Source organism: Delphinapterus leucas, chromosome 9, assembly GCF_059928025.1.
Source record: "Delphinapterus leucas isolate spDelLeu-1000000601 "Yukka" chromosome 9, BTC_Dleu_Yukka2, whole genome shotgun sequence".
Lineage (NCBI taxonomy): Eukaryota > Metazoa > Chordata > Mammalia > Artiodactyla > Monodontidae > Delphinapterus > Delphinapterus leucas.
Window position 1 is genome coordinate 93,506,236 of NC_143137.1, and position 26,563 is coordinate 93,532,798.

Below are 26,563 nucleotides of genomic sequence, written 5' to 3' on the forward strand. Positions count from 1 at the left end.
TATTTTTAATTTTTTAAGGAACTTTCATAATGTTTTCCATAGTGGCTGCACCAATTTACATTCCCCCCAACAGTGCACAAGGGTTCCCTTTTCTTCACATCCTTGCCAACACTTGTTATTTCTTATCTTTCTGATAATAGCCATTCTAACAGATGTGAAATGATATCTCATTGTGGTTTTGATTTGCATTTCCCTGGTGATTAGTGATGTTGAGCATCTTTTCACGTACCTGTTGGCCATCTGTATGTCTTCTTTGGCAAAATATCTGTTCAGATCTTTTGCTCATTTTTGAATCAAATTGTTGTTTTCTTTGTTTGTTTTGCTGTTGAGTTGTATGGGTTCTTTATATATTTTGGATATTAACTCCTTATCAGATATGTGACTTGCAAATATTTTCTCCCATTCCATAGGTTGCCTTTTCGTTTTGTTGATAGTTTCCTTTGCTGAACCTTTTTAGTTTGATGTAGCCCCCCCTTGTTTATTTTTTTTTCCTTTTGTTGCCTTTGGATATATAGCCTAGGAAGGGCTCAATGTAGTCTAATATTTTTATGATCATTATGATTTCCAACAATATAATATTTTCTTTATTTATGGCAAATATGTCTTTATTTATTTATATTGGTAAGTGCCTTCAATCTTGATGGTATTTCCTATTCCCTCTTGAAAGGTCAGAATGATAGAGTCTTAGAATTGAGGGAAAATATGGTTGTTATAAGAGTGAGGTTGAAGTTGATGATCAGTGTCTTAATCCATTTAGGCTGCTGTAACAAAAATAATATAAACTGGGTATCTTATAAATAACAGAAATTATTTCTCACAGTACTAGAAGCTAAGAAGTCCAAGATCAAGGCACCAGCAGATTCAGTGTCTGGTGAGGGCCCACTTCTTGGTTCATAGACTGCCATGGTTTCACTGTCCTTACAGGGCAGAAGGGGAGAAGAAGCTCTTTAGGCCCTCTTTTATAAGGGCACTAATCCCATTCCTGAGGGCTCCACCCTCATGACTTAACCACCTCCCAAAGGCCCTACCTCTATATACCATCACACTGAGGATTAGGTTTTGAAATGAATTTGGGGGGGACACATGCATTCAGTCTATAGCAATCAATAATCGGAAACTTCCTCTTTCCTCCCTGGGTGGTGTTTTCACGGCAGTAGCTTCTTCTATTGGTAGTAATATCCGTTCAACAGCAGGACAGCTTGCCTTGTTCCCGAGACCACCCCCAGTGGGCAGCTGTCTGTCGGGACCTTGCTAAGGCTTAATCTAGAGGAAACCACAGCACTGTCAGGGGTTTACAAGATAGCTTTGTATGGTAGCTTTGTGTTCAGAAAGCTAGGCTATGTAACCCTGCTGCCCGCTCTTTTTCCTTTTGTGGATACAGCCCCAGAGACTCTCACTTAAGTCAGATGAGCAGTCCTATTCCTTAAGAGAGTTGTTACAAAGATTGTGGTCATGACACAGCTCTGACACCTAGAAAACTACTCACCCTCATTGTTCATCTTCACCTTGGAACACACGAGCACCAAGAGCAGCCCTGGGTATTCTGTAATTGCCTAAGGTAGAGCTTCTTTGAACCAAACTCTAATAGTGACTCAGATTACATGAATCTGTCTCACACTATAGGAAGAATCTGCCTTTAAATGAAGGGTATAGATTTGAAATCCCAGTGTAAGCTATGAAAATACTGCAATAACTCCTCTTAAAAAAAAAAGAGGCAGTTTGGGAAAAGAAGAAAATATCTTTATTCTCTTTTTTCCTGCTTCATCCTCATTTTGTTTTGGGAGGTGTTTTGTATATGCATATATGAGTGTTTTGCTTCTGAGTTGCCACTATAAAACACAGGAATGATCCTGTGATTACCATTTCATAAAGAGGCGCTCCTACAGGAAATTGGGCTGCAAGAAAGGAAAAGTGTGTGTTTTCCTGAAGGAAGTGTTTGTAGAAAGCTAAATCTGGGAAACAAATCATGGAGAAGATATAAATAAACCTCTGGTGCTTTGCATTTGAATGGTGTGATAGTACCTTTGGTCTCAAGGAAAGCAATTTCTTTTTGGACACGATCCTTAAGGCATGTGAAAGATTCAGGTTTAATTTTAAAACCAGCACCTTCATTCTTCTCATTTTCCCTAAACCACCTGAGCACAGGCACATACTCCACAACCACCAACACCAGGATGCTTACAAATGGGAAAATTGAATTCCACTTAAAAGAGAAGTATTAGAAATCTCCATGGATGTAAGCCTTAAATATTGTTTCTAAGTAAGCTCTGGTGAGGTTTTGTTCCCTTCTGAAGAATTGACTTCCTCTGTTAAAACTCTCTGAGTTATAAATTGTAAATGAAATATTTTTTCCATGCATTTAAAAACTGACAGTAAAATTTTAGCAAAGAATAGATGTTATTGGAAGCAAAAAATGAAGTAGAAATTTTTAGCTTTTAGCATAGATGATATCAAATGTCTTCTTTCATGGTATTGTTTAATAATATTTATGTACTTTGAATAAAATGAGATGGAAATAAATTGTTCCTTACATTGTGGCTTTAGAGAATAGGACTTGGCCTCAGTGAAACTTCCCAGAACTTCACAGTATCCACACAACGATAGGAACCAGGGAGCTGTTTTATGAAATATAAGCGAGCTAATGTCATCATGGGGGACCAGGACTAAAACGCTTCCTGGGTCATTAAAGCACAGAAATTACTTTAATGATGTCCTGTTCCTAACTCAGTCTGGATGGCTGAGACTCAATGCCTTCATAAATGCTTCCTTTCCATTCCAGCTTGTGGTAAAGAAGGAAGGAGATTTGCCTAGAGTGTGCACATCTTGGAGGGCCATTCAGAGCTCTCACTGAATTAAAGAGGTAAATGATTAGGGTCTTCTCTAGTGATCCAGTGGTCCAGTGGTAAAGAATCCGCCTTCCAGTGCAGGGGACACGGGTTTGATCCCTGGTCAGGGAACTAAGATCCCACATGCTGCGGGGCAACTAAGCCCATGTGCCACAACTACTGAGCCTGCGCTCTAGAGCCCGCGAGCCACAACTACTAAGCTTGTGCGCTACAACTAGAGAGAAGCCTGTGTGCTACAACAAAGTCGTGTGCCGCAACTAAGACCCGATGCAGCCAAAAATAAATAAATAATAAATAAATCTTTTAAAAAAGTAAGTAAATGATTAATTAGGTAAGTAAACTTGCCTGGAAGATGTTAAGTCTTCATCTCAGTCTTGTCTAGTCAACACTATACTTAGACTCCTATGGGTATCTCCTATTTAGGCATTCCTCTCCTCACCAAACGATAACTACTCCCACCTGTCATGGCCCTAAGAAAAGCTTTGCAATCACTTGTAATCATTAAAACTATTAATAATGTCTTAGTCTGGTTCCCTAGAAGCGGAATGTGAGAAAGGGATTTGGGTGCACTGATTTAATGAGGGAGTAGTCTTTAGGAAAGCCCTGTGAGAGAGTGAAGAGGTCAGGATAGGGGAGGAGAAGGGGTCTTAGGTAAAGTCTAGCTTTGGCCTGAAGCACAGGACTCACAGGCATGAGCTGTCCTGCCCTTCAAAGGGTCCAGCTTCAGTTTCTTATGTCAGTTGGTCACTGGCTGCCCCAGGGGTGAGGGTGGCGGGTAGGTGGCTTCCCAGCCATCTCTCCTCATTCTGTCAGCCATGGGTAAATCCCTGGAAGAAGTCACAGGAGTAAGTGCTCAGCTTTACTCCTCAAAGCAGCCAGAGGATGGGTGCACTGGCTGGTCAAGGGGGTCTGTATGGGTGGACACCAGTGTCTCCACTACACACGGATCCTCCATAATGGCTACTCGCCCTAGGTTGTAGCAGTAGTTCTCGGACTTCAGCATGCATCTAAATCGTTTGGAGGGCTACTTAACATACATATTGCTGGGCCCCATCCAAGAATTTCTGATACATATCTGGGGTGGGGCCAAGTTCCCAGGTTTTGCTGATGCTAGTCAGGGATGGGAGAACAACTTTGAGAATGTATCACATTGAAGATTTCCTTGAAGTCATCCCGAGACAAAGAAACCCAAATCTTAACTCCGAAAGGCATTGGAAGTCATATAAATCTTTACTGAAATTTTCTTGAAGAAGAAGGGGTAGGGGTGTATGTCCACTACATCACATTCAGCAAACTTTCTACGAAATAGTTTGTAGATATTGTTCCTCTCTTCAAAGTTTTACTTCTCACTGTTAACTGCCATCTCTCCGTGAGTTATAAAACACTCTCTGAGTGTTAGCTGTAAGGAGGGACACCTCTTTCCCATTCCAGAAAGTGTTGTCGAATGCAAGACAGAAACACATTACTACACACATAATCTTAAATTTGCTTTTGTTTATTTATATAGAAAAAAGTTATTAGTACATTTTTATTCTACAGGCCTTAGGAACAAATTACTTGTGATCCATCTCACAGTTTATGGGAAGAATAAGATACAGTGCCAGCCTCTATTTTATAGCTGATAAGTAAGGGGCACCGAAGGGGGTGAGGCTTAATGTTTTATGCTACATTCCTCTAGATCTTGATAAAAGGAATGATTTTAGGGATTTGTGTGTGTGTGTGTGTGTGTGTGTGTGTGAGAGAGAGAGAGAGAGAGAGAGAGAGAGATTAAAAGAGATTTCTAAAATCATGCTTGAAGAAAAAAGGATAAGAAAAACTTTCTAGTCCAGGAAAAACAAAAGATTCTGAAACTAGATACTTTTATTGGAGTGGGGAAGCCTAGCTAATAATCATCAATTTATTGAAAACTCAGCCCTACTCCTCCTCAGAGGTTTTATTATCATTTGGTTCTCTTTTTCGGTGGGATCTTAATTTAAGAAAATTTCCTTTAAGAATTTTTGTTTGCAAAGATGCCATCTAAAATAAATTCAAGCTTTGCCTATAGTTTCTCTATGTTCAGAGTGCGGAACGCACCCCTTGAGGTGTTAGAATATGAGTTCCTGCCAGTGGAATGGGGTCCAGAAAGGAAGAGGAAGTAGCTGGTGGTTGCCTGGGTAGGTTGATGTTCAGTCAGGTTAGGATCACCATTTAACAAGGTCAGTGACATTTCTAACTCAGAGAATAGCAATCCCAGGTACCTACAAGGGCCAGTCAGGGACCACTGGTAAGGGGAGGCCGAAGGGTGGGAGAAGCTCAGCCGGAGACTGCTGTGGGGAGCTAGAGGGTGGCACACCTCCTCTCCTGGGGCCAACTCAGACTCAGCCTCTGTGTTTAGAAGAGAAGCTCGAAATCAGATTTTGTTGTGAAATCTTACAACTGAGCCACCAGTTTGCAACGTCCGTATTAAACCTTCCCATGCCTGTTACTCTTTGCCAGTTCAACCCCCTCCCCAAGTTCTGCACCCGTATCGTTTGAAACCCGAACACTTCTGCTCACATCCTTCACTTCCTCCTGTGGAATCCTGGCACTAACTCTTTGAGCCACTCATTGGAATTGACACTGTTTTGTGAATTCAGTTTTTATCTGTATGTTGTTTAAATGTCTCTTTGTATCCCCAACGAGATGGGAAGCTTGTGAACCCTTTGGGCACAGTATCCAATCTCGTCTTTCTCACTTACCCTGAAGGGACTCAGACCTTGACGTGTGCAGGGGAGGTTCCTGGTTTACATATAGGTAGTCCTCACCATATGGCGGGGGTCCTTACCATGGTCCTACAGTAAGAGAGGCCCACGTGGAAGGGAGGACACAGCCTCAGCAAGCCTGCCTGACCTCCAAGGTGGCCCAGTCTCAAGGGGAGGAGCTGGCACTTGAAATTGACTTTGACTTTGTTGCCCTCTATGTGAACGTCTTAGCTCAGGCTTCTGTAACAAAAACGCCACAGACTAGGTGGCTTAAACAATGGGCATTTATTTCTCACAGTTCTGGAGGCTGGAAGTCCAAGATCAAGGTACTGGCAGATCCCGTGTCTGGTCGGACTCACTGCCTAGTTTGCAGAGGGTCATCTCTTTGTATCCTCACATGGCAGAGAGAGCAGAGTAAGGAAGCCGCTCTCCCGTATCTCTTCTTATAAGGGCACTAATCTCCCGTGCGCGGGCTCCACTCTCATGACACAGTCATCTCCCAAAGGCCCCACCTCCTAATACCACCACATTGGAGGTTAGGATTTCAACATGGGAATCTTGGGGGTGGGGTGGGGGGACAAACATTCAAGTCCACGCCAATTTTATAGACTATAGCTACTTTGCCTGGTAAATAGGGATTTGACATGATGAATCAATGATTGAGTATTCAAATTATTTTATACTGATTGCTAGACAATCATCTTGTAACTTTTAGGATATGCTCTTTGGTAAAGGGGGGATACTAAGAGAGAAGGAGGTTAGTGAGGTCTGGTGAAAAATATAACCTACCTCCTTTTAGCCACAAGTAATTTTATAAGAACAGATCAGCTATATTTTCTAGTCAAATAAAGCATATTGCTTTTCCTCAGCCAGAACTGGAAAGCAGTGTGTATCTGACATTATGTAGCCTAAGTCAGTTGATTTCTCCTCCTAATTTGTGGTAGGATGTTATGTAAAAGCCCCCATAGCATAAAGCAGTGTGGAAGGAAAACTACCAATTGCCTATGTAGAGAAAAATAGAGAATTTAGGATCATATAAAACTTGGTTTGAGTATGCAACTCTTACTTGTAGAGAAATTCTGGCCATATACTAAAATGTAAGTATGTTTGTTTTTCTTCTATTTATTATAACTTCTAGTTATATGGTATCCTTGCAAAAAAGTATGTTGAATCGCAGTTTCAACACTGAGTCTCTGAATGTGCCTCATTCACAGGATGGAGGCTCTGACCCAGTGGAGCCCTTGGCATTTGCAGGCCTCACATCCCCCTAGAGTTAAACTTAGGAGCAGGTGTCACACCTCTGTGCTTTTTAAACCCTTGGGTTTTCCTGCCATTGCATCTTGGGAAGATCCCATCACTTTTTCAGTGATCTGCTAGTAAGAAGTCTCCCACATTGCTTGCAATCACAAGATTCATCTAAAATGTAATTCCTGTGTCAATTACAGTGGAATAATAATATCTCTGAACTTATTTTAAAACGATAACTCTTATATCCCCCCTAGCCCTGGCCCACTTTGATTCAGAAGTCCACTGGGGTGGGGGACAGAAGAGGGACGCATGGCTGGCTTCGGTTGCCTTTCCTCACCTGTCATTTATCCCCTGACCCTCATTCTTGCCAGGAGAGGGACCCAAGGAGAGAGTAGGGCAGAAAAGGCCTCACTTGACTGGTGTTGGATGATCTGGTGTAGACCCTCTGGGCCTGGAGACAGCTCACAGCTGACCCTCTCATGGTGTGCTGTCATGAATTACTCTCAGAGTCTCCCACCCAGACAATCTGACCACGGGTCCCTTAGCTCAGACAGTGCCTTCCCTGCACCTGATCTGTTAGCGCTTCCTCAGCCCCAGCCTCTGAACCCAGCAGGTATAATAAACCTTTCCTCTTTTCTTAGTTGTCTTATTTAAACTTCTCTTATTAAGCTTGAGGGAAAGAGGACTTTTACATGGCCAGAGGGTATTATTACTATAAAGGCCATCATTCGCCAACATTTCATTGGTGGCTGTCAAGAGTTACAAAGCTAATTTTTGCTACCTCCTTGCAGGTCCTACAGAGGTGGTCTAGACCCACAGCAACCTCTTATTTTGTGTTCACCTTTGTTTGGTCTTTAATATCCTGTCGCACATGTGGTCCTGCTCTGGACTTAGGTATCTAGCAGTGGTCAGTTTGAGTATTTTTCTGGGAAGTGTCAGTTGTGTACAGAAATGCTTGAATCATTCAAACACTTATTCCTTCAAACTCCAGCTCCACACCTTCTCAAACCCCTACCTCTCCCCCGACCCTCATGCCTTATATTTTTCTTCATATTCTCTTTCCTCTTTTGGAAGGGGGGCATTTTGACCACATAAGGGGATGTAATATGGCATCCACCTCCCTTTTGCCAGTAGAAAACTCTCCAAAGTTATTAAACTAAGAAATATTTCAAACTTTATTTCACTTCCCATGGTGAAACTGTTTAGCTAACATTAATTATTGAAAATAAAAGAAAACAAAAAAGAAATACAGCTACTCACTCTCCCCCCACTCCAAAAAGACAAAAGATTTCCTGAGATTTGTCATATACTGTGTTCAGTGTCTCTGAAAACCGAGAGCTATGGCTCTGCTGTAGTTTCTGTTTAATCTCCCAGTTTTGCCCGAAGCCATGAAGTCAGCCTCAGAGCTGAGCCTTTCTCCAGCCCTAACTCCCCAAATGAAAACCATGTGCTTGTGTGGGTTTTCTTTGTTTTTCTTTTTAAAGTTCTTCTCCATTATTTAATGAAACCATTTAGTAATGCATAGGTCTTAAATAATAAGGTTCACATTGGCTGTTATCAATTAAGTGACATTAACACTTGTTCTCAGAAGCAAATTTAACTCTGGACCTGTTTAAAGCTGATTGTAACACCCTGGAGGAAGCGAGAAAATCTTTGAATTTTTACAAGTCAAACTGCACAGGATAATATATAAAACTAATATGTATGTGAAATACTTAATACTTGCACAGCTCCCATCCATCCTTTCCTCCTTTCGTGAAGGCAACTTATCAATTGAAACTCCCACCCTGGATAGTGTTACTTCTGACTCTTTACTTTAACGGGAGAAAAATCGAATTCACAGAGGAGTTATATCATATTCCAGAAATTGGGTCGCAAATCACAGGTCTGTACACCTACTGAGTTGTGAAGATGCCTCCTCCTTCCACCTGCCAGGAGCTAAGATTGTCTTGAAAAAGAAGAATTACAGGGGTGTGACTTGGATTATGAAAATCACACTTTTAATACTATTGAAACAGTATCTTTTAAAAAAATCTCTCTCTTGTTCTTAAAACAGACTAACCTAGTACAAACAGGTCATTCTTGAGCACTTACTCATTTCGTTTGTACAGCGAAGAATGAGTAGTTTATGGACAGCACAGCAAACACAACAGAGGTGTTAATGGTTGGGGGGGATGAGATGGGGAAATTTCGCATCTGTGGCCTAATTTGCACAATTGCAAAGAACAGTTGGCTTGCTTTTGTTGCCTTCCTAAAGCCCCTTCTCCTGTTTTCTGACCTCCCCTCTCCTGCCTTTTGGGAACCCAATGTCCACTCCATCCATGGATTCTGCTTCCCACAAAACAAACAACAAGCAAAAAAGCTCAACTCTCATTTCTCAAGGGTGCTCCCACTAGGAAAGCAAATGAGCTAAAGTAATTTACAGTTGGATGTGATTGACTCTCTCCTGAGCTCCAGATAACCCAACTGTGAGCTGAGCATAGCTACTACGATATATCTGCCTCAGCGGCTCAAACTCAACACGTCTAAAACTGAGTGTACCTTTGCCCCTCCTGTGTTTTCTGTCTCAGTGGATGGGTACAAGCATGTTCTCAAGCATACAAGCTACTAAATGGGTAATCTTCCCAGACTTCTCTGTCCCTTCCTTTCCATATTCAATCAGTTGTTCAAGTCCTAATTTCACCTCTTCACAGTATCTTCTGTCTGATTCTTTTTCAGTTTCCCCCAACTTAACCCTAACCCTCGCTGTCATTTCAATGCCCAAGCCCACAGGTCTGCTTGCAGTTTCCTCAGCCAAACAGCCTGCTGATACAGACCCCATATCTACATGTTAAGGTGTTCCAAGCTCTCATATCCCCACTCTACATCTTCAGATTTCTCTGATTCTTCAGATTCCTCTTCCATGTGGTTTTTCTGTTCTCCTCCCTTCCTCTTGGACCATTGTTTACTCCTTCGTTCTCCCATTGTACATTAGTAAACTAAGGACTGGATTTTATAGCACTTTGCTGGCTGGTCTCTGAGAAACATTTTCAGACCTATCTGCCTGTCATGAATTCGAGGCACAGAATAGCTGCTCATCAAAGGTTAGTTGAGTGCACTGCCTGGATGCAGGCATTGTAAAAGATGAACTTGTGAATGCAGCTGCTGATCAGGGTGACGGGTGTGTGCCGAGTTTATCGTGCTGCCCTGGTGGGCTCTCGATCCATTCCTGTGGAGTTTTGTTGAGTACTGAAAGCAGAGACTTTCCAGCACTGCACAGTAAGCCCTCCTGACTGACTCCGGTTGGCCAGAAGAATGGATGCCAACAAGGAGGAACACTAGTTTGTGAGTGAAGCAGTGATAGGTCAGGGAGTCAAAATGGCCGATTGGCTTTTTTTTTTTTTCTTTTTTTTTTACTGTACGCGGGCCTCTCAGCGCTGTGGCCTCTCCCGTTGAGGAGCACAGGCTCCGGACGCGCAGGTTTAGTGGCCATGGCTCACGTGCCCAGCCGCTCCGCGCCATGTGCGATCTTCCCGGACCGGGGCACGAATCCGCGTCCCCTGCATCGGCAGGCGGACCCTCAACCACTGCGCCACCAGGGCAGACCCCGATTGGCTTTTGACACCTAAAACCAGAGTCCCTTCAGAAGCCCTAAAATGTGAGTTCAAAACCTGAACCTAGAGCAACCTCTACAAATTGTTTATTAAACAAGTTTATTAAAGATTTAAATGCAAAATATAATAACAGGAGGAAACACAGGTGACTATTACACAAAATCAGAGAAATCATGAGCGTGACAGCTAATGAAGACACTATTGGACTATATAAAAACTAAAATCTTCTGTGTATCTGTTAAACCTAGCCACACATATGAAGGCAAATACTAAATTTTGTGACACTTAAGACATTGATAATATGATACAACACTGTAAGTATCACCAGAAAGGGAAAAAATAAAAAACAGAATTAACAAATATGATATGCCATCAATTGTAAAATGTGACTTGTTTTTAAGGATGAGAAAATGTGCCTCTTGGGATCAAGAAAGTATGGTAGCAAACTAGAAAAAAAACAACATGACAGAAAAATGTCATTTACTCACCTCCAGTGGGAAGGTAACAGTACAATCTTTCTGGCTGCAGTTTAGCAGTTAGGTACCAAAGTTTTTAAAACATGCATCCTTTTGACCTACAGATTTTACTTCTTGGAATTTACGCTGAGGAAATAATCAAGAATGTGTAGAAAGATTAAGCTACATATTTGTTCATTGCCATAATGTTTATAAAACCAAAACACTGGAATGATTTGTGTTCAGGAATAAGTGATTAGTTAAACAAACTATAGCATATCTACATCAGGGCACTGTTTCAGTCATTAAAAATGATGCTGTTGATGAAGATTAATTGGCATCGAAAGATCTTTGCTGGTTTGATTCCATTTCTCCAAGAAAAAAAAAAATATGTGAATACAGAGAAAAAAACTCTGAAACTAACTTTGTATTTGAGGTGGTTACTGAGGGTGGTGCCATAAGGAGAATTCTATTTTCCTCTTTTTTATATATTTTGATTTTATTTATATATTTTGATTTTATTTATATATTTTGATTATATCCTCTTTTATTTATATATTTTGAAAACTCATCTATAGCTATATAATAATGAAAAGTTATTTTCTGTTTAAAATGAGAGTCATGCCTTTAATAATCTAAAATTATTTGAAATATTAAGGGGAGAATACAAATGAAAGTTATAGAACTAAAAATATAAACTATGCCCTTGATTTCAGTCATTTGTTTAAAATCATATTGCATGCAAAGTAGTGAGCCTTCTGGTATAAAAACTAGTTTCTCCCTGTTTTATTGCTACTTTGATTAATAACAAGTCAGGTTCGTATTTGTGTCTTTTGTACGTATTAAGACTCTAACCCCTGCAACCAAATCCAACAAACTCTTGTGAAAATTTTCAGAAACAATTCTTGGGAAGTAACCAGGCACTTAAAAATTAACAAGTATTTGATGTAACCTGACTTTGAGTGTCACATTTTAACATCTGTTTTTCATGTTGTGATACTTATTTGAGATTTGGTATTATTAAGTAATGAGGAAAATATCTGTTACCATAGGTAACCGGGTAGTAACTTGAGGCCGATGGGTCAGCGTGCTTTGTCTATATAATGTAATTCAAATAAAGTCATAACATTATGGCTATTGCCTTCATCTGTCAAGCATTTATACACTTTTTTTCTCTGATAAATGAACTGCTAGGTTTTCTGGCTGGTTAATAATAGTACAGCTTTTGGTCTTCTATTTAAAATTGCTATCTGCAGTTTGGAGATTTAGGTATATACGTAAACTTTTTTTTTTTTTTTTTTTTTTTTTTTGCGGTATGCAGGCCTCTCACTGTCGTGGCCTCTCCCGTTGTGGAGCACAGGCTCCGGACGCGCAGGCTCAGCAGCCATGGCTCACGGGCCCAGCCGCTCCGTGGCATGTGGGATCCTCCCAGACCCGGGCACGAACCCGTGTCCCCTGCATCGGCGCCAACCACTGCGCCACCAGGGAAGCCCTACGTAAACACTTTTAAGTGATTCTGCAGTGACATTTTTTTTCGGTGAAAGAACTGAGTATTTTAAGTAATACTTATTGAAATGGATTCCACATACTTGTGTTTGAGCCACTGTCCACACTATTGCCACAGACTCTGGGAACAAATTCCTATAATATTAGAGACTACAAAAATATTCCTTCCTTCTCAAAGACTATATAATATAGAATTTTAAAGAAAAAAACAACCCATTGATATGAAAGGAGACCACTTTGAAAAGGTGATTGAATATGGTTCCTTCAGCAATTAAGGTTGATCTTGAGAATTCCTAGGCAGCATTCCTAAAATGCAAATTTTACTGAGTTACTGCATGTTTAAACTTTTTAATATCCCTTCATCGTCCTTAGGATAATGTCCAAGCTCCCTAACACAGCCTACAAAGCCATACATGATCTGGCACTTGTCAGCCTCCTAAGCTCGTCTTGCCCCACTGACTCCATCCCATTCTGCCTTCTACCAGGCAGGGCTTCCATTAGGGCATTGGCTGTACCCTGCTCTCTGACATGTGGGCCTTTGCTCATGCTATTCTTTCTGAGACTGTCTGGCAATCCTTTCCCTTCCCTGTTCTGCAGTCCTCTGTATCCCAGTCTATTTCCCAGTCTGTTCCAGGCTCTTTGCTTCATCTGTCACCGTCACCATCATCATTATCATCATGAACTCTTCTGCTGCTCTAGCTGTCCGGTGTTCGCATCCAGGCGATTTCTCCACTTCTGATCTCCCTTGGGAGCTTTTGGTTCCTCTTGTTCTTCTCGCTTTCGTCCCTTTGTTAACATACCCAGCTGGAGCTAGCCCTGAAGAGGCATGTGTCAGGGGGCCTCGAGATGTATGGGACCTCTACAAGCCACCAATCCAAGGACAGCAAAGCTGAAAACTGGGTCAGGCAAAGAGTTACCAAAGACCACAACAGAAAACCTGAAAGCAGAATGAGATTGAGAATTGGGTGAATACAGAGGGAGAATTGGGATAAATAAGAAAACCTGATGGGTAAATTGAGGCAAGAGGCAATCAAGCTCCTGAAATCGGAAGGCATGGAGTTCTAGTGCAAGGACACGCAAGCTCAGATGAAATGTCCGAGGCAGTCTTTGGTTACCACACAAGGCACATGCAGTGCTGGTGTGACAGTCGTAAATCTAGATTCCAGTCTCTCCACTGCTATGTGTGACCTTGGGCAAGTCACTTAATCTCATGTGATTTTTGAGTCATGTGACTTGGTTAAGTCACAAACTCTTGGGGCTCAAGTATTATCTATCAACTGAGCAACTTGGGTTAGATCTCTGTTTGTCAAAGTTTGGCACAGAAATATCCAGAGGTACAAGAGGATGTGGCAGGGGTTCACAAGGCTATAGGATAAATATGTCACAGCTGCTTGGAGCATTAATTTTATGTAGTGAGGCAATGTTAAATAGTATTTTTTTAATCCATAGAAAAATGGATATGCAGTAGAGTCAAATGCAAAATTTGAATACAGTTGTAGTGTAAGGTGTGAGATTACAAAGAAATTTTATCCATGGTCAGCCGCTGTAGGGTTTTCCCCCAAATCTTTGAGGGATCCCTGTTTATTCCTCTCTACCATTTGGGGCCTTTCAGTGGACACGTGTGAGAACAGAGACTATAGCATTTATTACTCAGGCTTCTTCCAGCTAAACAAGAAGGTTTTTTTTTGTTTTTGTTTTTTTTTAATAAAAGGATTAGGGTAATATGTTAAGTATAAGCTTTGTTAATAGTATTCTCTTTCTTTGAAACAAGTAAAACGTAACCTTACTGTGACCAAATACCACTTATCTATTTTACATTTTGCTTCTTGAATGCATATATCTTATATTAAAGCTCTTCTTTTACCTGTCATCTTTGAAATAGAACAAGAAGCTACATGGTGTTTTGACAACACAAAGGAAGGTCTATCACATGTTACATAAAAGATTTTAAAACAGACCTGTATTTTCTCTGTGTCTTTCTAGGTTCTACCTGGATTTATAGCAATAGAAATTTTTTCCCTCCTGGTCTTTATGAACTTGAGCTTCCGAAAGCACAGCTAAGGTTCATTTTCCCAAATACTCCAACAGTGAGTCTGGTGACAGTAATTGGGGCTTTTGATGTGCCCACTTGAGTGACTGTTTATGCAAGAGCCCTAAATAGGCAGGTCCTGGAGCCGGTCTGCAGCAGCTTTCTTCACTCTGAGGATGTGTTGATGGGTGAAAGTAGAACCTAAACAGTCACTACCTGTCAGTTGCTGTATAAATGAGAACACTTTGATTAAGAAAAAAAAAGCTGAGGGGTAAATCTTGGTGCTGGGAGGTAACAAACCAGATTAGCACAAAACGGTGCTTTCATTTTATCCTGTACCTCGCTCAAGTGGCACTCATTCAAGCTGCATTTTTTTCTCCATCTCTTGAGAGGCATTATGGACTTTCTTTACTGAGTGTTACATGGAAGCCATTTGAATAGTTTGCTGTCTGCAACAGCGGTGGCAGATAAGGAATGCTATCAGTGCATCTCACTGTGAGACATAGTGGTGAAATGCTGCAATGCAGGGAATTTATTTGGGACTACAATTTAATAAATGATGGACTATCTCTAGGTCACATCTAGTCCAGATCAGTCACTACCATCTGTCACCAAGCTACAGCCAACTGGCAGCTGCTTGGTGGCCATTATGAAATCCATTAGTAATTTCAGTTCATTTCTTAGTTAATGGACATACTTATGCACAGAACATTCCATAACTGACCATTTTCTTCAACGACTTCATTCCATTCCTATAACCTGGACATTCTTTGCCTCAGAGGAGTATCCTCTGGTTTGCAGTTGCTACAGTGGGGATCAAGTTTCTTATCACTGTTTAGGCATATGTGTACAATCTGTGAAGGGGTGGAAGCTTTTGAAATTTTGTTTTGCGTAGCTTGAAGTAGAAAATACGATTCCCAATGAGACTTCCAGAGTTGGAAGCATTTCAAGACTGCCCTTTCATGAGAGATTTTAGAACTGCATATATAATTCTGTTCCAGGATGAAAGCAGGCCTTGTAGAAGCCTATGACCGAGAAAACCTATCCACTTAAATACAAAGAAAGCTGGCCTGTGTTTAGGGTCATTTTCCCAGTCAATTTTTATTTTATATGAACAATTCCATCCACCGCAAATTGACAGAGTAGAGGACTTCCTCTTTTTGGGTTGCCAACCAGCACATTTTGCTACCAGTAAATTCTCCTAAATATTAACCACAATGAATAACACCAATTGGGAAAAAAATTAAACAGAAAGAAGGCTGACAGCTGTGAAAACAAGCATGCAGCTCTTCAATTTAAAGAAATCGTAGCTCACTCTTATACTATAATGTAGGAGAGTCTCTTGGCAGAATCATACTTTTGCTCTATTTTTGTATAATAAGTACACATATAATCAAGTGAAAATAGACCTTGGTGCAGGGCTCAGCCATTCCCATGCTGTGACGACAGAGCTCATTTAAATGCTCCTTGGGAATGTTGGCTCATTCAATGAGAAAACAGTCAGTTTTAGACCAAATATAGTCAATTCCAACCAAGCAGTCAAACCAATTGCATGAAAATGAAATTTTCACTTTTCCACTGGTTGTTTTGGAGTCACATCCACAGAGACAGAAGATGGAAGGACCATTCTAACACCACGTGTTTCTCCACTCCAGATATAGTGGCCCTGAAAGAGCTCTGACGAATCTGCATTTTCTTAAGATGCTCACGGTCCCCTTCTGGAGGCAGGATCAGAGCAGGTCTCTCTTGGATCTGATGAGTTGTAGTATGGGTGCTGTGAAGGTCCTGGGCCAGGGTGTGGCAAAGGGCCAGAGAGTGTTCTGTTCCCCACAACCCTGGGCACAGATGTTTCACCCCTTGTACAGCTGGTGAGTCTGGAACGCAGGCTATGTGCAACTGTCCTGCCAAGGCAAGAGTTTTTCCTTACAAGGAATTAACTTCATGAGGAAAGTAAGTCAGATTTGGGGAGGGCTCACCCTTTATTTTGTATATAAACCTTGACGATGGCTTCATTTCAGCCAGTAGCATTAGAGGAGAGACACCTGGGCTCACAATGTCACTCTTAGTGACCAACCACATAGAGTTGCTTCTTCCTGGATTGACGGCCAATGAATGATGGGCAAGACTCAGTGATTTATTTATTGATTCCTTCATCTGATGAATGAGACAAATGAAAGTTAAGGAAAAAGTGAATCCGAGTCTTCATGCGGTTTTCAGCATACTAGAATGCACAGGCTTGGGCATGAGAACAATGCAGCAGAGTACAAGTGTGAAGCAAACGTGTAAGATTCCTGGCGGATGAGTGCAGACAGAGACAGCTAGTGTGTCTGTTCCTGAGGGGCTTTGGTGTTAGCCTTACTTAAACCAGTGGTGATTAGGTTGGCCATGCTTAAACCAGCTGTGATTAGGTTGGCCCTCGACACAAAAAGCAAAACAAAACAATCAAAAATCCTCTTAGCAGTTTTAAAGCCTCCTCAAGCTGACCTAAAACAAATTGCGAATCCCTGCAAGGTACTACTTTACATCTATCACTTGGGAAACTGGTCCAAACAGACCAAATGGATAATTTAATCCTCTTTCCTAGAAGGTCAACATTTTGAAGTTTCTTGGCTCAGAGAGGGAACTACAAAGATCATGCGCATGTTCATTTTAATAGTTTTGTGCACTTTATAAAAATGGTGCTCAATGATCTATCATGCCAATGAAGACAGAGAAAATTAGGTGTTCCTAAAAGACGCTTGGCTTCTAGTTCTAAAAATCTCACATGTGGAAGTCTACATTTATTTTACCGTGTTCCTTCAGACAAATAATATAATAACTGATTTTCCTTTTATTGAATAACACACTATATCCCATTACTTGAGACATACATTGAGGATATCGATCCCTTAACCACTACACATTGCAATCGTCTATTTTCTCTTTGCATTTTCATGATAGGAGATCTTCCCCCTCTTCATTCCCAGTACCTATCGCTTAATAGACACTTAGCAGCTGTTGGTGAATGAATAAATGCATCAATATTTATGTATTTCCATTCTATTTCCTTAAAGGATTCAAGGCAGTTGGTAACAAAACACATGGGCAACAAAACAAAATTAAAATAAGAAAAAGACCAGACACCATGCAAAGAAAATGAAAAGATATTTATTCCAAGGGCCAGGGCCTGGGATGAGATCACTTGAGCACTAGACTTAACTCTCAGCTGAGGCAAAAAAATGAGCACATGATTGACTATGTTGTTCTCTTAACCTGAGAAATCAAAACATGCAAGGAGGATTTGTTCACATGGGAGCGCTAGCAAGTGGGAGGACATGACACAGATGGCTTTTGCCACATCTGAGCCTATTTGTGTCTATGTGGCATACTTGGTCCTTCCTCTCTCCTATTAAGAAGATCTGGGGCTGGCTGAATGCAATGGCTTGGAATCTGAGATCCAAGTACAGCAAGTAGTTTACTAATCTCTCCTCTGAAGTCAGTACAATGCAGTTTGAATATGTATTGGATGTGTAATATATATGTTTATTATGCATGTGACATGTTATACAGAGTATATGTATATATATGTATATATAAATTTATACATACAAAACATATGTATGTTTCTCTCATATGCCTGAAAGCCAGACTTCTATTGGAATCAACTCGATATCCTTTATTTATAAAAAACACAAATTGGAAACAGATAAAACATTAGCAAACTCATTTTATTTAAGGTTTGAGAAAAACAAAAGGAAAATCCTTTTAAACATCTATTCTGCCATGATAAAAACGCCTTTGGCTGCATTTGCCAGTAGCCCATTTTTACAGCCCTGTTAAAACTCTAAAAGGACTTAGAGTGGTTGAGAGAAGTGCTTGACTAGAGCAGTGCCTTCTCGGATGGGAGCTGTTGTGAACTCCTTCCAGCTCCGGTTTCCCCCAATCACTGCAGCCTGGCCTTGTTTCCCCTCCCAGGATGTGCACATCCAGTGGTCTTCTCATGCAGTTATATAGAGTTTTGCTACTCAAGGTGTGTTCTGGCAACAACAGCATCACCTGGGAGCGTGTTGGGAAGGTAGTCTCAGAAATGTAAATCTTCTAAACCAGCTCTCCAGGGGATCTTATGCATGCTAGGGTTTGAAGCACTGGTTAAGAGCACACTTCAGCCTAAGTAGATGAAGGAGTAAATGAGTAAATGAATGAATGGATGATCGAAAAATGGGAGACCTTTCTTTAGAGTATTCTGTTACAGCTATGTATTATCTGAAACTTTCTTCTTAGAATGCTAATATCTAAATGATACAATTCATTTTCTGTCCTGGTAGAGAGGGACCAGCTTAGAAGTCTTACCCATTTTTAATCTTTTAATCTTTTGAGTTCCTGCTTGCTCACTTTTTTCTTTTCTTTTTAAAAAAAATCTGATCTTGTTTTATTTATTTTCATTTTTAATTGAAATATATTTGACATATAACATTTATTTAAGATGTACTACATGTTGATTTGGTGCATTTATATATGACACTATGATTGCCATTGTAGTGTTAGCTAACACCTCTAACACGTCACATAATTACAATTTCTTTTTGTGTGTGTGGTGAGAATAATTAAGATCTAGTCTCTTTAGACTTTTCTTTGTAAAAGTATTTTCTTCTAGATTAAAATCCTACCTATTAAGTAGGTGACCAGTATGACACACTAAGAGTCATGGAAGACGATGGGGTAGAGACGTGTCCTTTCCCACAGCCTTTCCAAGCCTTTCCATTTGTTTCTTCTCTCTTTTAACTATTAGAATTTACCAAAACTTTCTGTCCTAGCGCTTGGCTGATATGGTCTCTCCTAGAGATAATCGCTTGAATCCTATAATTAATCGTTCATACCTACCTTACAATCCTATTTCTCCACAGACTTAATCCAAGTCTCTGGTTCCCAGAATTGCTGTGCTCTTGATGGAAGTCCCAGACTCTTTCCATGGAGAAATTGGATTTTCCTCCATTTTCTACTACCTCAAACCCTTTGACAGTGTTGATTTGTGACAATAAATTTTTTAGGCAAGGAACCCACCAGAGGGAGCAAGGAGAGTATAGAACTTTACAGAGAGGGGCAGCAAGCAACTCCTGGTGAAAAATAATAGCTAACTTTATAGTCAGGAAGGCAGTAAGTGGAAGACAGTATAGAACAGAGGTTGGCAGCTTTGGCTCTGGCACCAGGCGTGCTCAATTCATATCCCAGCTCTGCCATTTAAACTGGCTGGGTGACATTCACAAATTACATAGACTCTGTACCTCAGTTTCTTGGTCTGTAAAATGGGGCTAACAGACAGTGAAAGGAAATAATCCATGCAAAATGCATGGCACACAGTAAGCACTTATTAAATACCGGCAATTGTTACCTAATACAGACTAACCTGCACGCCCCAGTTACTAAACTCGTTTTTAGATGTCTGTAAAGGTCAACATCTTATATTCCAGCATAATAGTTCGTGGAGTGAGATTACCTTTAGAGCGGGGTAAAAGAGAAGCTGAGGCTCCACAACCATGCAGTAATCTACCAGCTGAGTTGCCAGGGTCTTTTTCTGGAGGACCTTGGCGTTGGGTTGGCTCGCCACCACCATGGTGGTACACACTATGATGGACTCCACAGGTGCTGCTTGGAATAGGCATTTCCATGCGAGGAACAAGTTTGATCATCAGGGGAGGGTTTCATGCTTACAGCCAAAAGCCTGTGCACTAAGAAAACAAAGAATGATATATAAACAAGGCACAACACTTGCATGGCAGGTGAAAGATGGATGAGGTGCTTACGCAAAGCTCTTGAGACAGAGCAGTGTGTGTGATTGAAGGGCTGCACTGACTGTGTATATTGTGTTTGGAGAAACAGGTGAGGCCCCCGTGGGCTGTCAAATACTGAATAATAGATTAGTAGGATGGTATCATGTTATTGTTAGTGACTCCTTTGCTCACTGTGAGCTAAGGCAGTAACTTTCCATACAAGGATTTCGTGACCTTTGAGATTCTTTTTGCCTTTCGCAAGTATACTTTTCCATGCCATGATTTCTTTAGTAGGAAATTTATTATTGCTGTCCCCTGGAAGTTATTCTTTGGCTTATCCAAGAGATATGAATTCATTTTTGAATGCAAAATCTAGTTCCCAGAATGCAAAGTCTCAGTGGATATAAAGCTGCAACATTCTGGAAACTATTTTCCAGGCAGCCTTCTTCATCTTCAGCAATAGAATCTGGCCCACTGGACTGCTCTCCTCTTTCGTAAGCACTTTTCATTTAGGTGAGTCCCAAGGGCCTTTAGAGTTCTTTTTCATCCTACACTCGTACTTTGACAAATGTAGACCATTCCATTGAAAACATTCAGTTATGCCTTTCATATCTGATAGCTGTGCTGGGGCTCAGCAAGAAATACCATATCCTTCCACATAGGTGTGGTTTCTTCCAAATTAGTCTGTTCAGGTGAGAACTGAGGTTTTCAAACTTTGATTCTTGACAGTGTCACTATAAATTTAATATAACCTTTTTATCTAGTTCTGCATGAGTCATAAAGATGAAATATTTCATTACAATAGGCAGAGAGATAATTTTGCATACCCTAGGAATGCTGAGGTTCTAGACACTTGTGTACAAAATAAGTGAGGTATATTTCCTTTCATTCTTTTTTTTCCCTTAATATTTGGGACTCTCTTCATACAAATTTGTATCCTGAATTTTTAGCTTTCCTGTGTCATTAAACAATTTTGTGAACATAATTTTAATAGCTGCCTATATATTTGTATTGTTATTTATTATTCTGTATTTGAAGATTTAGGTTATTACCAATTTGATAATGCTACAATGTGCTGAGGTGAACATTTTTACGTGTAAGGTTTTTTTCCTTTTAAAAAACTGTTTCTTTGGAACAGAGGCACAGAATTTAGGATTACTTGGTCAAATGGTGTATTTTTTTAAGTTCTTCATATATATATATATACTAAAACCTTCTCAAAAAGATACATACATTTAGATCTTTACCTTCAAGGTAAAAATTATGTGTCTCCTTTCACCCTTGAAAGGTATCTCCTTGTTTAAGAATATACATATTTACAAAGGTTGCCAATAAAATATGGTATTTCATTGTTGCTTTAGGCATATAGTATCTTATTGCTTATGTTTAACTAGCATGGCTTTTCTCCTATTAAGTATATTTGTTTAGGATTAAATGCAGCTTAAAGAAAAGAGGAGTTTCCTGAAGGCCTCACCTATGGGAAAAAAGGGGGCTTTACAACTTCTTTGAATATATATATTTTTTTACCTTATGTAAGTAAAATACGACACCTCAGAATATAGCTGTTTCACTAGAGTGCAGTTCTGTACGTCTAATTCGTGGGTTTCTTACCCAAGGGAGATGGCTTCATTAAGAAGGCTTTATATAGCAAAATACTAGCAACAATAATAATAATTACAGCTAAGTGTATTTAATGCTTACTGTGTGCCAGAAGCTGTCTAAGACTTTATAAATATCTTATACAGTCATCTCAAATCATGCCTTCACACACTGAGGAAAAACTTGAGGAAGTCAATATTTGCGAGTCATCAGAAAATAACTGCGTCCTACAAATGAACCAAAATAGTGAGGATAGTAAGTATCTTCGTTTATACGGTGCACATTCCCCCACGAAGCACCAGCCTGTACCTGAGGTCAGGTAATTTGCATAAGCAAATCACTGAAGTGGAAGAAAGAAATATTTGATGTGGAACTAGTATGTAGATTTAAGTTTCTCCCAGGTTATTGAAAGTGGCAAAGCTAGCACCAAAAGTATGCAAAAATAGGATTAAAAACTACTCCTTCATGAAAATAATTTCAGTCAAATACCATCTAGTTGATTGAAGCATGGCTGCATGCTGCTCACAATATTCCTGTCTCCTTTATGTAGAAACTCTGAGTCCCATTTGGCTTTATAAATGAGATTTATAAAGATCAGGCAGAATTTTGATGTTTAGATTGGGGTGCATGAACTAAACTGAGAATTCTAGCTCCTGACGGTATATCTGGATTAACTTAAGAGATAGGTACTGTGTATTTTAGGGCTGTTGTATCAGATTACCACAAACTGGGGGGCTTAAAGCAAGATACTTATTCTTTCACAGCTCTAGGTCCAGGGTGTTTGGCACAAACCCCAGGCCCTCTGACAGCTGTAGGGGAGAATCTTCCCCTGCCTCTCCCAGCTTCTGGCGGCTCCAGGTGTACTTTGGCTTGTGGCCACTTCACTGCATTTTCAGCTTCTCTGGTCACATTGCCACCTCCTCGTAGGTGTGTTGGTGTTGTCTCCTCTTGCCTCTCTCTTACAAGGACACTTGTGATAGCATTTGGGGCCCTCCTGGATAATCCAGGGTAATCTTGCCATTTTAAAATCCTTCATTTAATCACATCTGCAAAGACTCTTTTTTTCCAAATAAGGTAACATTTACAAGTTCCAGGCATTAGGACTCGATATCTTTGAGTGGCTACTATATACAATGTAAGGTTTGTTTCAAGGACTGGGCTAAAAACAAGATGTGTATTTGACCACAGGGCTCAGCTTGAAGGAAAGTCTTCGTTGTGAGCAGAAGCAAAATGACCAAATCGGGATAGTAGTGTCAAGTGTCAATTCCAAAAGATAAAGCCAGGTTATAAATAGGAAGATGGATCACACAGCTAGAATTATTAGACAGTGTTTCCCATGATACTCAAGTTAAGCAAAGCAGAGGCAAGAACCACTTTTCTGGCTGCTCCATTGAGATGTGACAGTGCTGTGACTATCCAGGCTGGAAAATGTGCCTGTGAGGCAGGTTGATAATGTGTGATTGAAATTAGGAGCCACTGGATGCAAAAAGTCAGCTGGGAAAACAAATGTGTCTGAGAGGGTCTCAGGCCTAATTCTCAAATGGGTTCATGTCTCTTCTGTTTTAGTTTCTGTGTATGACCATCCCTACCCCTCCATCCCACACTCCAGCTAATTCAAGCCAAAATTATATATATATACGTGTGTGTGTGTGTGTGTGTGTGTGTGTGTGTGTGTATGACTCAGCCCTTTCTGGATGATAAAAATCTCTTGGTGTATTCCAAGGGTCAATTGCCCACAAAGTTATCAGTGACCCTTCTCACAGGGATCAGTATCAGCTCCCCCACCCATAGCCATCCAGGCTCCTTCCTAAAATAGTTCTCCTCATCTCTTGCCCTACAGCAAACGCGCATCCGCCTGCAGCAAGCAAGATATTTCCCCACCAACACAAGTTCCTGTGAAAACCAAACCAAAATATAAAATGAAAACACAGAATTCAGTGAATTTTAGAACCACCACCTCAGTGGTTTGTGCTTAGAGACATGCTAATTATCCTAACAGTTCTGTTGTTTTCTGAACCTGAGCTGATTTCGTGATTGATGAATCAGGTACAAGGAGGATGTGGTGTGCAGCACCCATGATCTTTCTGGAGCCATAGGACTGTCACTTGATTGCCTCTTGGGTGGCTATGGTTCTCTGGAACGTCTGACATAAAGTAAACACACGATATTGCTTCCTCATGGTAGAGGACTGGATAATCACATTTATCAACTGGTGTTCTGCTTTGTGGCTGTTTAGATATCGTGTGTGCCACATCATTTCCTCTGTGGTTTCCTGATGCTGAAAACCTTTCCTGGCTAAACTTATATCGTACTGTGTAAAGAGTGATAACGAGTCTTAAACGCATTTGGCACGCATGACTTTATTAAAGAAGAGATTGTTAAGGAAGCAGATGCTGGTGCTTTGTTACACCCTGCTGTCCTTCATATTCCTGGGGACTTACTAAGGGAACACGTTACAATTCCAATTAAGGAGATGTCTTATTGTCACTAGATCCCAAGTAGAGTTTACAACACACTACCATCAAGGAGGCAGAAAGGAAGCCCCCAATAAAATATTACTTGCATCTTACTATATCCAAGCTTCTAGGTGGCACTCAAGCCAACAGAGGAAATGACAAATTGCTTAATCATTTGGAATATTTGGTGTCCCCAGTGATTCCTTCCCCTTATATCTGTGTGGCACCCAGATCAGGAGCACTAGAATCTTACTGTAGTGGGAAGTGGTGTTGAACACTTAAGAGACAGCATAATGTGGTAGAAAGAGTGTAGGCTCTGCCGTCAGAGAGACATGGGTGTGCCACTTTTTCGCTTTATTTATGATCTTAATCAAGTCATTTTACCTTCCCAAGTCTGTCTCTTCATCTAAGAAATGGAGATAATAACACCCATGTCACTCGGCTTCTGTATGGATAAAATGAGACAGGGCATGCACATTGCCCCGTATGAGGTAGGCAGGGCTATTTCCTCACACTCACCCCTGTCCTTTCTTTACATTCATGCTGCTTACACTGTCTAGCCTTGACATGTCACTTAGAAGACTCTGCCCACTCAGAGGGTCCACATAATTTTTTATGGTCATGCTATATTTTCATCCAACTGGCTTTTTCACTTCTCACACTCTTTTGTTACTTTGTTCTCTGAAAGAGGAGAGTGGTTGGCAGTGATTCACATTTAAGGGATGATTTCTTGATCAACTAATGGATATTAAGAAGAAAAATGTTTACTTGCACGATATTGAATAAGATCAAGAACTATTTCACTAAATAAAGTAGATCAGGTTATGTATGCATCCTAGGCTGGACACCCGAACTTTGCCTAGCATCTTTAGAGTGTCCTGGGAGCAGAGGACTAAATCCAGCAAGAAAGATGATACATTCACAGCCTCCTGACATGTTCTTAGAACTAATCAAAACTCACTTCTCCCAGGGGGCAGTTGAATAATTCCTAAAAAAGAAGGAATTATTTGGTTCATGCTAAGTGAAGACAGCACACACAATCACCCTGCTGATCACCTCTTGGAATGGTTCCTTTTATAGGGCTTTGCAGGCCCCTGTGCTGGAGGGAAAAGAATACTTTCTCAACTTTCACCAAAGTTTATAGCAACTGGTTCTGGGATAATTTCATTAAACGTCCCAGTGCCAAGGAGGATGTAAGTCCGGGGACTTCCCTGGCGATCCAGTGGTTAAGACTCCGTGCTTCCACTGCAGGGGGCACGAGTTCGATCCCTGGTCGGGGAACTAAGATCCCTGCATGCCTTGAGGTGCAGCCAGAAAATAAAAAATACATGACGTAAGTCTGGACTTCTAATATCCTGACTTTAAAGTTCATAAATCACCTTTATATTTCACTAGATTCTATTATATTCTCTTTCATTTAATAGTTATTTTTCTTATTCCCCAGGCTAATTAATATTGGGAAAGTTTGGAGTAACAAATTAAGCCTGAAAAGTATAGCTTAGAGAAGACATGATGACATCATAAGAAACTCTGTTTCTGTCAGAGTGGAGGAGTATGTGAGCAGAGAAAACCTCCTGGTATAGAAGTCATTAGAAGACACACCTGCATGGAAGTGTACACTGACTGATACCTGTGGGCTTAGAACTTGAAATTCCTGGGTCATAAGAAATGGGGCTAGGACAGAAATCCTGAATCACACACTAGGTGGGGAGTTGGACTTCGGAATAAAACTTGGACATCCAGAAGTCAGCATTCTCAGTGGGTGAACTAGGTGAAAAAAACAACAACAACAAAATAAATTTAAAACCTGTGTGGAAGACTGAAGAGGGAAACAGTAGGGATTCTGGCCTGTTTGACTTTGGCTTCTGCAGGAGAGATGGAGAGAAAAAAATCTCTCATGAGATGTCTTAGCCACATACCTAGTAGTATCCTGTATATAAGGCAGGAATTAATTCCATTCAGGACCTCTAAATCTATAAGCATGAAGTTTAATTTAATGTGGTCCCATTTTGCTGGTGCTTCACTTGGATGAAACAAATGCAAATCATCTCTGGATAAAGCATAGCTGAACAGCAGACACATTAAATGGTAGATTAGCCACAGCATAAGAGAGAATTTGTGATCTGGTACATAGATATGAATAGGTTAATTAGAACTCAGCCCAGAGAGACAAAGAAGAGAGAGCAAGTATAAGAGTGATCAAGTCTGATATCTAGCTAATATATATCTGATTGGAGTTCCAGGAGAAGATAGAGAGTATATAGGTAGAGGCAGTATTTGATCATAGTTGAGATTTTTCCAGAACTTTTTTTTGGGGGGGGGGGAGTTAATCATTTATTGAAGATAAAGTTTTTTTTTTTAAAC

The 26,563-nt window shown here is 40.5% G+C and overlaps 1 protein-coding gene across 3 annotated transcripts in view; it reads left to right on the plus strand.

Moving 5' to 3' along the window:
- The window catches only part of SUGCT (succinyl-CoA:glutarate-CoA transferase), a 793,918-nt gene that overhangs the window by 550,219 nt on the left and 217,136 nt on the right, over positions 1-26,563 (plus strand). The gene's annotated exons all lie outside the window — the stretch shown is intronic.